General features: G+C 31.5%; 1 protein-coding gene across 9 annotated transcripts in view; it reads right to left on the minus strand.

Annotated features, from left to right (window-relative positions):
• LOC142328124 (EEIG family member 2) overlaps positions 1-16,066 on the minus strand; it is a 528,939-nt gene that overhangs the window by 95,903 nt on the left and 416,970 nt on the right. The window lies entirely within an intron of this gene.

Raw genomic sequence — 16,066 nt, forward strand, 5'->3', positions numbered from 1 at the left:
TGTGATTTATTTTGAAGTATTTTTTTAGGTTTGCATTTAAATAATAATTAATATAAAGTTTAAACAGAACTATTTTTTATTTTATATATTTTATTAATTATTTATCGTATATTGACGTGATCTGTATATGGTATTCCGATCAGAATACAGATTTATTTATTTTTAACAGTCGAGGGCACTCTTGTATTATTTCTCAATAATTTTACCATTTACAATTTTCATTTCATTACTGAAACTTTTATTCAAAAGAACAAAAAAGAAATTAAATAAATTTTTTATTATTTGTTTTTTAACCCTTTTTACTTGTTTTATTTTATCTCACAATGCGTTTTCAATTCTCAATATTCTATTCATGTTTGTTCTCAAATCTTGCATCCCTAATTTAACATACTTCCTGATATTGCCTATCGATGAAATTTTGCACAGTTACTAAGGACGGGTGACAATACAATATTCAACCATTACTTTTACAAACATCCCCGTGTACGGGGGTAAATTAAGGATGCAAGTGTAATGATTTAACAAACTTCCTGATATTCCCTATTGATGAAATTTTGCACAGTTACTAAAGTAGGGTGACAATGCAATATTCCACCAATACGTTTGCAAATATCCCCCGTACGGAAGTAAATTAAGGATAAGAGAATAAAAGATTGCAAAATCTGCAAAAAACTGTGCGGGGTTTTAAAAACTTACTAATTAAACTCACGCAATGTATGATAAATTGATTAAAGTACGACTAAAAAGTATAAAGTAAGTTTTAAAAAATGTTTGTAATATATTTATTATTGCATAACTTTTTCAAATTTTGTTCTCGCGCAATTTAAGCCGATTATTGTCTACTTTCCGAATCCAATTTAAATTCTTTTTAAAATATGAAAAACTGATATTTACAGGTCGAAAGAGAAATTGTGCTTACGAATGTCAAATAACCATTATTATTTAGCGAATAAATTGATATTTAAAAACAAAATGTTACAAAATAACTCACACAAAGTAAAAAATATATATTTTCTTAACATAACGGACATACAAGTTTATTTTTTAATTTCTAAAAATAATAATCTCTTACCAAAGTTATGACTAAAATAAATACACAAAAGGAGAAAAATTGCTAAAAACATATACAAACAAAAAAACAGAGTAAAAAAAACTAATTTCATTTATAATAATACGGTAGGAAACAAAAAGAAATACGGCAAAACATATGCAAACAGCGCATCGTGTTTGCCAGAAAATTGAAAAAGTTCCAAAATAGAAAACTGAAGAAGGTGGGAAGAGGCAGATTATTATGTCGTACCGTTAAAAAGATATGATGAAACCGACTTACCGATGATTCACTGACTTACAAGAAAAATAACTGACAGTAAGAAATTCTTATTATATTTACATCTTTTTAGATCATCAAAATCTTGTTTGAAAAGTCAGTTAAATTGCATAGAATTTCTTTTTTAACAGAAATAAAACATAAAACCTTTACAACAAACAAATAAAAGTAAAGGCAAACAAATAATTTAAAGATGCGTGTAATTCTTTAAAATAAAACAAAAGAAAAGTTGTGAAAGTTTACAGTTAAGAAAAAAATGAACTAAATAAAAATAACACGACTACATTTTTATTTAATGAACTTAACTGTTTAAAGATAACAGGAAAAGAAAAAGCCGTTAATATAACGCAATTATATGTTTTTTTTAAACATTTTTTTGCAATTTTTTAAATTATTTAAAATATAAAAATAACAAGGCTACGTGAAAAAATTTACCGAAGAAATTATTCCATTAATTTTCGTGTTTTTTTGCTTCCTTGCACGACGTAAAGGAAGTATTGTGATCGCGAAAAGTTTTCGTTTTTCAGATTTCTATGGAAATATCAATTTTGACCATACCTGAATCCATTTTGACTAGTTTCGACGTGACATCTGCACGTACATATGTATCTCGCATAACTCAAAACGTATTGGCCGTAGGATGTTGAAATTTTGGATTTAGGGCTGTTGTAACATATAGTTGCGCACCTCCCCTTTTTATTGCAATCGACTGAAACAAGTGTCCAACAAAAAAGCCCAAAATAAAATTTAAAAAAATTGGATTTTGGACTTTTTCTTAACTGCAGTAATAAGCCCTCATTGAGAGCTTTTCAATGATATATCATAAGTGGTTCTTATTTTCATTGATTCCAAAGTTATAACCAAATAAAATTTTAACTAATGAAATATTGGATGTTACAAGGGGAAGGCACATCGGTTCAAATCCGATTTAGTCTCCTTTTTTAACTTTTTTCTTTTTTTTTTAATTTAAATATATATTGATAAATTAATAATTATTAACGTACGACTAAAAAATTTATACGATAATAATTCAGTAACAATAAAAAAAAAAAATATGAAAAAATATCAGAAGTTATTAATGAAATAAAATTTTATGTACTTTTCATTTTAAAAAATGTTTATATGTAATTTAATAAACGTACAAGGAAGTCATGTGGTGTCCACATCAGATTTTTATTAAAATAAGTATTTTAAATGACAAATAAGAAGTGAATTTTATTTTTACAGTTATTCCTTGTAAACAGTAAACAAAATTGTATAGCTGTATTTAAAAAGAAAATTTAAAACTTTTTTTAAATTTAACTATTCGATTTTTCTACGGTTAATGTTGTATAATTGCTGAAGACGCGGGAGGAAGTTACAGACAAATGGGAATAACATATAACATAACCTTACACAATATAGACTTATTTAAACACCGACTGGTGGCAATAGATCACCTAGCCCAGCAAAACAAACGCCGAGATCTTTTAAACCGTGATATTATGCAGGTTACCTAGCCGCCTCGAAGTTAAAGTGTACTGTACTATCAAACAACAGTTTCCCTACACCGTAACTGTTAACAGTGATTACCCAGATCGTTTCCATGTGGTATCTAGACTAATTACATTTATACTTAGAAGTGAATCTTAAAGACGTCTCCACATCATAGATAACAACCTATTCTCCCCTTCCTCGCGCAGATACGATCCCGCCTCTAAGGGCGCACGATGCGCCCTACTTGACGTGCAACAAAGTCTATACTTTTCATAAAATAACAAACGCCCTCTCCTCTAAAACATTAACTTGTGTCGAGGAATCGAAAAATATTACTGCGCAGATGAAGTGCGACGATTGTATATAGACTCGCCATCCAGCTCCGCGTTAACTCGGAGGTCACTCCTACTCTTTTATGCTGTATAAACTATAGTATAAATGTAAATATTGCTACGTTTTGTATATATAATTGTTTCTATTTTCGACTATTATATAATGAATTTTTTCTACTTAATTTTCCAATTATGAACGGTTTAGTTTTTATGCCGGACTACACCCAAGGTGTTGGCGATTTTTACTTATTACATTTTCGATACATCTGGAAAAACCATGTTTTCGTGATACCTAATCGGACTTGTCTACTTATCTTCCTAGAAATTACGGGAGGAATGGATTACCAGTCTAAAAGGAGCCTTGAATAACTTTTTTACATGGGAATCCGGTTTTGTTTCGCTCACCATTATTTCTTACCCCCGATCCAATATTTCCCGAGAATATTGTAACGGTTTGCTATTTTCTCCAGGGTTGAGGATGCATACAGTTACTGCGTTTTAAATATTTGTTTGGATCGAAGGCAGGATCTCCCTACGGAGTTAAGATGAAACTTTTTATATCCTATCAATCTTAAAAAAATACATATATACGTACAAAACACAAAAGCGCAACAGTCGGTTTTTAATGTTGTCCACAACTTCTACCGTTAGCATTGACGAACGATCAGGAAATGCATCGATTCCTACACCACCATTTTTATGACAACCATCGGCAAATATTTAATTCTATTCGAACGTCACACGAACATCAGGAAACGTATTCAGAAATCAATTCCTGCCTATGCATATACGAATTCGTTCGCAGACAATCTTATTAAATTACATTTTTCTCTAGTAAAAATCTCATTTTAAATTTCTGTGAAACAAACACTTCGCTTTATTTAAAGGTGATTGTATATTAAAGGAAGGCCAGCCACACGATGAAAAGAATTCTGTGTTACGAACAACATAACAATAATCTCCCTTAAATATCCCTGCGTCAAAAAGTACCTTTTCAAATTCTTAAATGCAAGACTTTTATTTCTGATCTGATTTGCCTATTATTTCTGATCCTCTCTTATTTTTTCGACAGTCTTTCTTATTTCTTCTCCTTTTCAACTGTCCTCCTATACTTGATTTCTGCTGCTGTTAATTTACCCACGATACTCCACCGAACAAGAGAATTCCCAACTTCGTACAATCGTGTAGACGATTAAAATTATATTGAATACAAGAGGTACAGACTTTTTTGCCTTTCTTCCCTGATCTTCGATCTTCTCATTATTATATTTCTCAACGGAGAAAAGAGATAACCCGTTTGCGGTTATTATACGGTTCACCTCCTCACTGATTTCACTACTTTCCCGTTCTAGACGATGTTCAGTCTCTATTAATTTTGGTTCGTTTTTAATATCTATTGCTATATAAAATAATATAATTTAAAAATGTTTCCAATAACGCTATGTATAACGGCTGCCAATTTAAATACCGTCCTATTAATACAATACAGATTATTTATGACAATTATTTAGAAATTACGAAAGAAAAAATTAAAAAATTTCTGAACCGGTCTACAAACAATTATATGGATACATAAACGAGCACGTAACGGTTTCTAGTATTATTTTTTTCTTAATTAACCGATTTCAAAACGCTATTTTGATGATCACAAGATTATAATGCATTAATTAGTAACCGTCCCAGATGAAAAAAGATTATGACAAAAACTGTTTTGTTAGTCGATTAACATAAAAGGAACTGAAACAAATCAGTAAATAATAACTCGGCAACAATTTTGTTTTTAACAGAAGAAATAATACATACCGGGATCGGCTAACAGATCGAGTAGAAAGGACGGTCTGACAAATGCTATCCCATAACCGGTAAAAGCTTAATCGATCACTTAACATTAGAATATGAAAATAAATTTAATTTAAGACTATATCGATATTTTTGAATTAACATAACAGAATACAAATAAAAAATAAATATAATAAAAGAACAAAAATGTTCACAAAATAAAAGAACGCTTAATGGAAATGTAATTCGAGTTCTGAGTTTTTTATAACTCATCCAATTATAACATTAAGCTGCTACCGTACGTGTACCTATATTCCATACATTGTTTATTCAATCAAGCGAGGATATTCCGTATGTTAAAATAAATAAATATTTTTACAAGGTTTTTTTTTTAATACCGAATTGAAATGTTATACAAAATATAAAAATCTTTACTGAAGAAAAAAAATTTACAGAAGTATTTTTCTTTATACAAAAATATTCTTTGTAACACCCGTCATGTCAAGTCTACTACTTGTATTTCCATTTTCTTTTAACGTATTGTGATAATATCAGTCATGTCAAGAAACTGGGTCACCCTTCCACAAGAATTGTAATAACGACGAGATATAACATCAGTACTTATTACAATAACATGAAAAATCCCCTAAAGCTTACGTTCGCATTATATTTAAAACAGCACAGCCTCATACGTTATTTTGCTTACGATTCTTTTTAAGCAGGAAAAAACGTAAGTTTTTTTTTTTACGTTCTCGATAGGACAAGCTCCAACAAGCACGCACACAACTTATCATGCAATATTTAAAAAAAAGAAGTAAAATCGAAATAATTAATTTGAAGGTAACTACCGATCTCACAGATATATTCTGATCCCGAGCCAGAGTATTGTTAATCGCCTGAAACGGTTTTTAAAATTCATTCGTGCCAATTTTTTCAAATTGAAATAATGAATATTTCCCTTCCCCTATTTATAAAATTGGTTACGGTATAAGCAAGAGAAAATCTGCTTATGATTTTCTCGACGGATGTTTTAATTTTTAGTGAAATAACGAACAGCTGCCCTAAAGCGAAAACGACATTATCACAACGATTTTTTCTTATATACTAAAATAGATATTTGAACTGGAGGGAATTTAAACGCTCGAAGTAATAACTTAGAAAAGTATATTCTTAAGTCGATCTCCCTACATTCTCTATCAAGGAGTCAAGTGTAAGCGTATTCATGTTCAAAGTGTTTTCACGAAAATTTGTTTAAAAGAATTAAGTAAAAAAATAACCCATAAGCTACAAGAAAATATGCGATAACCTCATTTTGTTTTAAATGAATGCACTTTTATAAATTTACGGTTAAAAATCAATTCTTACACCTGCATTCCAGAGAGTCTTAACTCGGCAGCAGTCTCTTTACGTCTGTTAAAACATTTCTGTTCCTTTTACAAAATAAAACTTAATGAAAAGAACAATTATTCGAAAGGATTTTGATTTTTTCGTTTTATTTTATTGTTGAATGCATTACAGCTCGAGAAGAACCTTGACATAATTAATAAAGATTCTTTGTTAATGTACTTCGCTCTACGGTTTGCATAAGCAATCAAGAAGTACATTTTGAATAGTGTCTTCAAAGATTGCTAATTTAAATAATTATTAATTGCTTTTAAATATCAGTTACCATTTTTAGCAAATAAAAATTACATATTTTTTTTTACTATTTCTTGTTTTTTCTTTTTAATAAAACCTAACTTGTTAAAATTTACTTTTGTTACATTATAAAAACTTTTGATTTGTTTTATTTACAAGAATTTCTAAAAATTAAACTTTCTACGAGATTCTTTCTAGTTTACGAAATTTTATCAATTTTTTTTTTAATTAGAAAAAAAGATTATCCTATAAAGACTGTTTACAATATTAAAATTATTTAATAAGTAAACCTAAAAACCAATTTCAATTGTTAAACAATCATCAACAGACTCTGAGGAAAAAATTAATAACAAATATAAAAAAAAACAAATGAAAAATATTAACTCAGAAATAAAACAAATATTTTTAGTCGAGATTTTAAAATAAGAACAAAATATAAAAGTAAGAAATCTAAATGAGCGTCTAGATTGTATGAACAATGTATGAACAATTTTATAATCTTCTTTATCTTTATTTGTACGAAGAACGTTTTCTAAGCTACCTCGCATCTTCAGTTTAACAGATTATAATAATTATCAGTAAGTTATATTAATTGAATAAGTTGTAATTTAAAACAATCAATTTTATTTATGTATACGGCGAGTGTATATACACACACAGCCCTTATCCGGGATGAAGCTATAAGGGAGAGGTATTGTTGATAATTTTTTTAGAAAAGAAGAGAAAAAGATAAAGAGAGCGAAGAGAGAGAGCATTATAAAAGTTTACGTTGTTATTTAACGGTGAATTCAAATATAATACTCCAACGACTGTATTATATAATAACTACCAAGGATATGATTCTTGTCGCATCAAGCAAGCTACACACGATTAGACAATAACAAAATTGAAATACGTGTACTGAACAGGAAAAACCGTTACCTAAAGAACTCGCCGAAGTACGAAGTAAAAATTAAAAAGTATTATTTTCAATAATAATTATTAAAATAAATTCGCACGTTATTGAAAAGGTGAATTTATAACTCATGAGCTGTTAATGTTTATTAGAATTTGAACTAGATGATTAATCATTAGCAAGGAAAGTAACATTTTCTAACGCGCTTATTACGGTAACGAGCGATTAATCAATTTTCAATTAAACACCTGAAAGTTTGCTACGTTTAAAAATTTAAGTTCTAATAGAAAGGAAATTTACAGATGTGTCGCACGTGTATTACAATTGGAACAAACACGTGAAGCGATAAATTACATTCTACTACATAAATTTTAAGAAATGTTAATATAAAAACAACTGTATTTGTTTTGTTTATCGACTCAATCACTCGCTAAGTAAAAAAAACCCAAACACTTAAAAATATTTAAATAAAATAAGAATAAAACGAGCACAAAGAAGATAAAAATAAAAATTTTACAGCAAATATATACTTTTTCCATCGGAAAACATACGCTACCTAATAAAATGGTAAACTGCCAAAGACGTTTAACATGTACTAAAAGTATAAAAATTTAGTTTATATTGGACGAAAAGTTCGGTTGGCAAACATTCAGTCTAAATACATCGCTTTAGTAAGATAACTTACCGGAGTTTTTAATTCTATTCTGTTTTTGAGTTAAGTTTAGATAGTACAGACGATATATATCGCAGAGTTATTTAAAAAATCAGAAATAACATAAGTCTTACATACAATATTGGCAAAAATCCCGCGTAACAAAATATATTCGTCTATACCTTTCATCATCAACGTGAAACTGTCTCGTATCAGAAAGGATGACAGGTGCGCGTTCATTTATTTCCTTTTACCAACTTTTAATATCATTTCAAACATGTATACAGCCGTAATAAACACGATGACACGATGTGTATAAAATGTAACGAATTTAACACTTACTATGTGTACATTAGAGCCGACTGGCATATACATACCTTCAAAGTAACCTATTGTAATTGTTTACTAATTTGAATTTTTAGAAAAGTTAGTAAAAAAAAAAACTTTTTTTAAATTAATTTATCCATTTCTTCCTAAAATGAATAAATTGCTATCCTGAAATTCGTTTTGCGGCGAACATTAAATTGCTTAACTTAAAAGTTGTACATTATAAGAGCTATGCTTTCTATAACACAGATTATACTGTCCTAACCAAAAATTTGTCACAAACAGTAAACTTGGAAAAAACAGGTTTTTCTTCAAATGGTTTTTCATTTTTTGAACAAACTGGAGCAAAAATTATGACAAAATTCTGCAAATAATACGTATTAACGTCTAAAAAAAAAAGTGCGCAACTTACCGCTATAAAACTTTTCCCATTTTACACTACACCCTAAATATGCATTTTAACGAACAGACATAGAATATAGGTCGATGAATAAATCCTACAAATAATAATCAAGTTTACTGAGAAGTAGGATTCGTCGAAAGTAAAAAAAAAATCGACTGTAAAAAGAAATCAGTAACCTAGATAAACAAGAATGAGCAAGGCCGACTGTTATCAAATGAATTAAAGAAAGAGAAGCTTCTGACAGGTTGAAGATTATGAGGCAGGCCGAGGAAGCAATGGATTCCTAAAATATTAAAAGCGTTCCACAAAATAAGCCGAATTATAATATTTTGTCCGAGATCGATGGAAAATTTATTCTTATTTTAAAAGTAAACATAATGTACGCAATTAAGATGTTTAATCTTAACAATATTAACTAAAACAATAACAAACAAAGTAACACGAGTTACAAAACAAATTAATCGGGATTATATATGAAAAGAAACTTATAACTTAAATTCTGAATCTAATGTCGGGAATAGAAAGGAATGTAAACGAATGATTAAATGACATATAAGTAGAACCAGAAAATACAAAGCGAAGATTTACAAATAGAGCGGAGAAATCAAAATTTGAAAATATATATGAAAAACTAAATTTAAACGTCGAGATGAAAATGTACATAGATAACGATAGTAATGTTTATAAGCAGTTTTTTTAATGCTAATATTGAATACTAGTCCTCAAGATAAACAGTGCCCTTGTTCGCTTTGATGATTACTTCTTGACACTTTTGAACGGAGGCCTGTGTTCAGAATGTGGGCGGGGAGAAAGGGAAAATGTTTTGTTTTAAAGGATAAAAAAAATTAGCAGTGGCGTCGCTAGGAAACCCTAATACACCCCTTATCTTACCGCCTCTTTGAGATGCATATCTTAATAGCATCATGTGACTCGTGAAACAGAAGACACCGTTCCGAATTTGAAGATTTTTTGGTCCTACCCATCCAGTTATTAATCCGAGTGAACGCAAACGCATACACGCAGGCCCTTTTTCCATTTCCCGATCTTTCGTGATCCCCAGAATAAAAAACAGATTAAAGTTGAATTCTGGCACAATTACCAAACTTATAGTACTTATATAGTATAACTTACTGTTATACTATACAGGTGTTTTAAATAACAAAGTACGGCAGCCCTTATATAACTTTTCAAACGTTAAACGTAGAACGATTAAATTTAGCAAATCCTCCTACCTCAAAACGATCTATTTTTCGGTACGAGACCGCCACTTGGGAAGTACTGTGTCGGCGGCTTTTGAAACTAGCTGTGAAAAACATTGAATGACCGCCATTTTTTATTGAAGTCCGATGTTTCTAAATTTAATTTTTCTACGTTTAATTATTGAAAAGTTATTTAAGAATGTCTATACTTTATTACGGTGTAACCATTGCTGGTACGACCTGCTGACGCTAGACCTGCTGTAGCTAACAATACTCTTTGTGAATCAGTGTTCCAACAGCTGTGACGGTGAGAGGCTTTATTGTTCACTTTCGTGCGGTTGTGTAACGTTGTGTTTTTTGCTGCTTCGGCGAAGTTCTAAATGGCAGATTTTAAAGAGCAAAGAACCTGCATCAAATTTTGTTTCACGGTTAAAAAAACCGGTGCAGAAACCCATCGCATGCTTGTGGAAGCATTTGGTGAAAATGCTATGGGTAAAAGTAAAACTTTTTTGTGGTACAAACTATTCAAAGATGGACGAACGACAGTCGATGACGATGAGCGTTCAGGAAGACCATCGACAAGCGCAACACCGGAAAACATCGCAAAAGTGCGAGAGAGGCTATTGTTGCAGATCGTAGACAAACAATCCATGATGTTTGTGCAAGCATACAAATGTCATATGGGTCCGTGCAACGCATCTTGTCGAACAATATTTGAACGTGAGACGCATTGTTGCAAAATTCGTACCGAGAATGTTGAACAGCGACCAGAAACAACATCGCGAAGCTATCTGTAGTGAATTGAAAAATTCAGCAAGAGATGACCCTAACTTCATCACCAACCCTCATAACCGGTGATGAGACATGGGTGTACCGGTATGATCCTGAAACTAAGCAGCAGTCGTCTCAGTAGAAGTCGCCAAGTTCACCGCGCCCAAAAAAAGCACGCCAAGTTCGCAGCAACATGAACTCCATGATGATTGTTCTTTTCGACATCGAAGGCATTATCCATAAGGAATTTATTCCTCTTAGCCAAACTGTCAATGGGATGTTCTATTGTGAAGTTTTGAGGCGGTTACGTGAACGCATTAGGCGCAAAAGTTCAGATCTGTGGGGTAACAACAGCTGGGTTCTGCACCATGACAACGCGCCCGCGCACACATCGCTAGCCGTTCGAAATTTCTTAGCTTCCAAAAAGACGGTACTGATTCCCCACCCACCCTATTCGCCTGACCTTGCTCCGTGCGACTTTTTTCTCTTTCCGAAAATAAAATTTCAATTGAAAGGCCGTCGTTTTAACACAACTGAGAAGATTCAGGAAGAAACGCAGAACGTGCTTCGAATACTTACATCTGCAGAATTCCAGGGCTGCATGGAAGCATGGGAAAAACGCTGGGATCACTGTATCAATTCCCAAGGGGATTACTTTGAAGGAGACAGTGGAAATTATAAGTTATGGTAAGCTATTTTATTTTTATGGTAAAATTCCCCGAACTTTTGGGTAGCACCTCGTATGTTTGGCTAGTTTCAATTTGAGTAAAGAGGAAGTTGTAGACTTTAACTTTCCCGTTTAGCGCTATAGCAGAGCTATAGCTTTAAAAGGGAAAATACTGTAATCGGTCTAATTTGGGCATGTGCAATTTTAACCGGATCTTGGAATTTTGACACCTAAGGAACCCAAAAAACTGGACGGAAATTTTCCATATGTTAATGTTCGTATGTACGTGTGTTCGGTGTCGCTCTCTAAATCACCTTATATTTCCAGAAAGTCTGGACCGATTTTGATCAAACTTGGTCAGATTACTTCTATATATATATATGGGGCAATGATACCATTAAATTTTCAACTTAAAAGGTTAAGGGGGTGAGATGTACAGCAAGGTCATCATCTCGATATTTCGCCTAATTAAGGTCTTATTTTTCTTAGGCTCATTTGTTAACAATAAAAAAAAAAATATTTGGATAAAGGTTTTTGAAAAATCGCACCCCTATCCCAAAAAATCCTCTAAATAAACTACCCAGCTAAGTGGGAATACTGCGTCAGCAGTACTCCGTTTCACCACAAGGAGAGCTAGTGGCGCACTGTCGTACAGCTGTTGTAGTCGCCTATGTTGTGACGTCACAGGTGAGCGGTAGAATTAAAAAAATGAATAATAAAGTGTCTGCTAGCACCACCACACTCGCGCGAATGAAATACGGTATGCGCGCGCGCGCTCTTTGTTAAATCATTGAATGAAATAAAAAATATTACATTTAAATAATGGCGAAAACTGGAATGAATGATGTAGTTATGTATACTCTGGAGACTAGTACGTATAAAACCGTTTTACACGTATTTATTACTACATAGAAGTACATTTTTTATTAATATAACTTACGTAGAAGTTTTTTTTAAGTTCATATTTATTTTAATTTTTTATTTCCCAATTTCTACTAACTTAGCAACGGCAAATAACCGTGCCATTCAAGTGGAGGTACTTACTAATTTATTTCAATTCTTTTTAGTTTGCTTATTACGTTTTTAATTAAATAAATTATGGTTCAAATATAATTAATTATAAACACAAGAATTATTAAAATATCTTACAAGAAGCTGCGCATTTACGATGTACAATTTTACAAATTACAAAAACTTTTATACGTGTACTTTCGAGGAGATTATTAAACACGATTACAATCCGTAAAAGAAAAGCCTCATTGTGAAAAAAAATGGCTTAGAAATTTTACAAGTAATAATCGTATTTCTGTATTTCTTAAAAGCCCATTTCGTCGAACTGATCAAACGTAAACTTATAACTAGAAAAGAAATCGCGAAATAACATTGTTACACGAAAATACACGCAAGAGATAGTTAATAAATAAAAATACGCTCGGTTAACGATAATTTGTTATAACTAGCCAAGAAAAAAGCGAACAAAAAAAAAATAGGATACTTGCCAATTGTTCGTTACAAAGATGATTCATAAATTAACAATATTTTATCTGTTTTCCTCAAACGAACTGTAGTAAGCGATTATACTTATATCAATAATTCCATCATAATCGTAAATAAAGTAGTAAATTACAATATCATAGGCATTCATTAATATCGCCCAGTACAGAGAATTAACACTGTGAAGATAAACTACGAGGAAACTTAAATCACGTTTTAGAAAACAAAATAATAAATTTACAAATACTTATGCAATAATCTAATACTAATCATAACAATAATTACGTTAAAGAACATCGTAAACATCACGGATAATCAGAATTCTCATTAACTGACACTGTAACCTTGATTAAGGTCAGCGAAGAAGTGAGATATTTCCTTTTCAAACGAGTAAACTCAGCCGTCGGTACATACTAATGCATACATATTAGAAGGAATTAGATTATATACGGCGTTAGCTTTTTTTTTTCCTTTTTTTTTTCTTTTTTACACCCGCCCTTCGGAATAATTTATACGATAAGCCGCCACTCCACAAATATAAAAAATGCAGTAAATCAAACGTCTTTACAACTTAGACACAGAACTGTGTGTACAGTTAAAACCCACAAAAATTTTTAGAAAAATAATAATGATAATGGAAGATGTATATTCAAAAAGTTAAAGGAACAGTAAAAAAGGGACTTCACGTATAAGGATTTTTATCAAAAATCGTTACGTTGGCTTCTCCCAATATTAGGGTCTCAAATTTCGTTTCTACCTCGATGTTTTCCATTCTCTCAGACCACCCTTACGTCTACTTCCTCTTACTTGATTAATTCAGAGGATTAACACCGCACTACACTTAATATTGTTCTGGAACTTCTATTCTTATATCACCTAATTGTTTATGCGGTTCGATTTTATTTTGTTAACAAATCGAAGTTCTGGAAAACTTAATCTGTGCTTTGATATTCAACTAAACCGCGTATTTCAGCGATAAATTAAAAAAGAAAGATTTTTATCTAGATAGTTTCGGTGAAGCGCAAATTTTTACCGAACCGATTTTTCAGGGACCACTTTACGACAAAAAATGACCCCCGCCGTCCTTAGAACCGGTAATACATTAACACAGATCCCAAAATGTTTTAAATAAATCTCGATAACTCTGACTCAAAGCCTATATTTATTAGAAATATACCCAGAACTCCCGGACGATAGAGATATCTTTACTCGATTCTGAATGAACATTTTTCGTTCATAACCCTCAAATACGATTGTATATCGCGACAAACTGTTTCATATAAATATTAAAAGATCGCCTATAAAAAACGAAGTTTTCCTTAAATAAAACCTTCGTCTACCCCTTACAACTGCGTATTTTTGAAGTATTAAACTGAACTGTAAACCGTTTAATTGGACTTACAACGGATTATGTGCGTACAAAGACAATTATAAATTTTTTTTTTCTTTCGTTTTTTAATTCATCTTTGTAACAACTACATGCTAACACCTAAATCACAGCCGACATAAATTTTTTAAATTAGGGATGAACACACTTTATCGTACCATATATAAGTATAAGTATCTCAATGACGACCAAAATTAGAACCCGGAATCTTCACAGGAAAGGAAAATTAAAAAGTTAAAAAATTGGTAATGTAAAAAAAAAATAAACCGTACTAAATCAGTAATAAAAGTACTAAAACTTTAATTCCTTACAAAAAAATAAAGAAAAGTTATTGTAAACTTATTTCGCAACAATTTTCTCTTTTTTTGTTTTAATAAAGAAAAACGTTAAATAAACATTTAAGTACGGTCATTTAAAAAAAACCGTGCGATGTTAGAAAAGAGTAACCGTAAATACCGTAAGTTAAATAAACCAAAAACATTCACAACTAAGTTAAAAGGAATATGAAAGGAATGTTGAAAAGGAAGATAGGAAGGAATGTTTCATGATGAAATGAAAAGTTTCCCGCGGTAAATACCAGTCCACTAACTTACACTGTTCGCGGTCGGTTTTTTACTGCCTAGCATTCCCAACTCCTTTAAATAAAATATACTAACGTCTCACCTACTTCTAACTTTTCTTATGTACAATTTTAATTATTTAAACTTCAATTTTAATTATATTATTTCAAATTGTTTTTTCTTTTGAATTTTAACAAAAAAAAAATTCCGCTTTACAATTTACACAAAGAACTAAGAACTTTTGAAAAAGAAAAAAAACTTGAAAATGTTTAATATTACAAAGATTTTTCAACATTTTTAAAAACTTGCTTTATATTTTTTAGTCATACTTAAATCGAATTATTATCATACGTTGCACGAGTTGAATTAGTAGGTTAATTTGGGTTTCGAAAGATAACATCATATATTGAAATTTCTAATATATTTATTATAAAACATCAAACAAATTTTCAATCAAACATTTGCTTTACAAAGTAACGAAATAGTGACGGTTTACCCCCGGGGAGATGTTTATAAAAGTTTTATACGGATTTACTTTCATACGCATCTCTGAAGATACCTTACGATGGTTCCGGAGGCTAAAAGAAAAAAAAACCACTGCCTTACTGTTTTCTTTATTTTGGATTATAAGAATAACGAAATGTATATAAAAATAAAAGACTTAAATATTAAGAAAATTTAGCCAACCGGGCTGGCCTAGCGGTAAAACTCGTCGCGAATCACCTGTTTAACAGCGATTTTCTTCGAAGTCATAGGTTCTGAAGTTCAAGTTCTAGTATTTTTATACGGATCTCAAAATCAGACAATGGATACCGGTGTACTTTTGATGTTTGACTGCCTGCTCTTGAGGGGGGGGGGGCAGAAACCGGACCACCCTGGAACATGAGGTTAAGGGAAAAATTGGCCACTCACAAGCGGCGAGTCAATGTGGCGAGAGCCACATTGTCGGACCGTGGGAGTTACTTGATGCAGTTGCTTTGTTCAACCGATATCAGTAGTTTACCTAACGGAAAAGACTCCTACCGCACTGCTGTGTGAAGCTAACCTAGATATATATACATGGCTGATCACCAGCCAATTATAGCTCCAAGCGATTGGATCGACTAAGGCGTGGCAGCGAATTGCTCTAGCCGAAATAAATTTTTAGTAGTTGACAGGG

This window comes from Lycorma delicatula, chromosome 7 (genome assembly GCF_047948215.1).
Source record: "Lycorma delicatula isolate Av1 chromosome 7, ASM4794821v1, whole genome shotgun sequence".
In the NCBI taxonomy this organism is placed as follows: Eukaryota; Metazoa; Arthropoda; class Insecta; order Hemiptera; family Fulgoridae; genus Lycorma; species Lycorma delicatula.